The sequence below is a fragment of the Propithecus coquereli genome, unplaced genomic scaffold (assembly GCF_000956105.1).
Source record: "Propithecus coquereli isolate 6110/MARCELLA unplaced genomic scaffold, Pcoq_1.0 Scaffold74, whole genome shotgun sequence".
Lineage (NCBI taxonomy): Eukaryota > Metazoa > Chordata > Mammalia > Primates > Indriidae > Propithecus > Propithecus coquereli.
In genome coordinates, this window is record NW_012153507.1 from 5405038 (window position 1) to 5406251 (window position 1214).

General features: G+C 34.6%; 1 protein-coding gene across 1 annotated transcript in view; it reads right to left on the minus strand.

Moving 5' to 3' along the window:
* The window catches only part of ASCC3 (activating signal cointegrator 1 complex subunit 3), a 283174-nt gene that overhangs the window by 209747 nt on the left and 72213 nt on the right, over window positions 1-1214 (minus strand). The gene's annotated exons all lie outside the window — the stretch shown is intronic.

The following is a 1214-nucleotide window of genomic DNA, read 5'->3' on the forward strand; positions in this document are numbered from 1 at the left end:
TCCTGGATAGAGCTGGAACCCATTCTACTAAGTGAAGTATCCCAAGAATGGAAAAACAAGCACCACATGTACTCACCATCAAATTGGTTTTAACTGACCAACATATAGAAATAACATTCACTGGGTGTTGGGCAGATGGGAGATGGAGGAGGAGATGGGTATATACACACCTAATGGGTGCAGTGCTCACCACCTGGGGGATGGACATGCTTGAAGCTCTGACTTGGATGGGGCAAGGGCAATCAATATATGTAACCTAAACATTTGTACACCCATAAGATGCTGAAATTAAAAAAAAAAAAAAATTTTGTCCCCAGAAGAACATTGATTTGACTGAGATCTCATTGAAATAGAATCTGAAGATTCTTACTGAAATAATCATTTAACTTAAAATTAAAATCATAGTTAAAAACAATGGCTTAATAATCTAACAATCTTAACAATCTAAAACAATGGCTTAATATCTACATCCCTAATGATAGCTTACTTCTATAAATACAAGCTGCTATTATTCCTTGAGGTATACTCTATTTTTCAGAAAACAATGGTTTCTTAAGACAGTATCTTTGTGGGGAAGAATAAAAAAGTAATAGTATGCTGAGTAAATCAGGAAAATTTTACCCATATTGTGTGTTATCCTTTTACCATTTTTAAATTTAGTTATTAGAATATATCTTCTAAAAATAGATTTCTATGACCTGACAGGTAAAGTACAATCATTTTTCAGTTTCCAAAATAATTCCATACATCAATTTGTTTCTCATAGTAAATCATTAGAATAGATATTTAGTCCCCATCATTATTCCATTTGATAGAACAGAAAGTATGTTTCAGAAATGTTTATTAATAGATGTCTAAGGCTACAAGGCTTCTAGAGGTGAAGTCACAACCAGAGCTTTTTGATACCATGCTCTTTTGCTTTGGGCATCATTTATAATTCCAGAGACATCCCCTTGCCCAGAGGGAAATCAACCCCAAGCTCCATTTCTATAACCTAAGCTACTCTTGGGACATTTCATTTTCCTTTCCCTACCTTCTTTTTCAGTCTACAATTTGGAAGTATAGGTGGTTTTTCATTTGGGGGTGACTTTGACATTAAAGATGAAAATAGTATGAGAAGTCTTGAGGTGTAATTGTTACTTACTGGAGAGAAAAGACTCCTTTTGAGTTCTGGCTAAGGCATAGAAATAGCCTTGCTGCATTCTCTCTCTCTC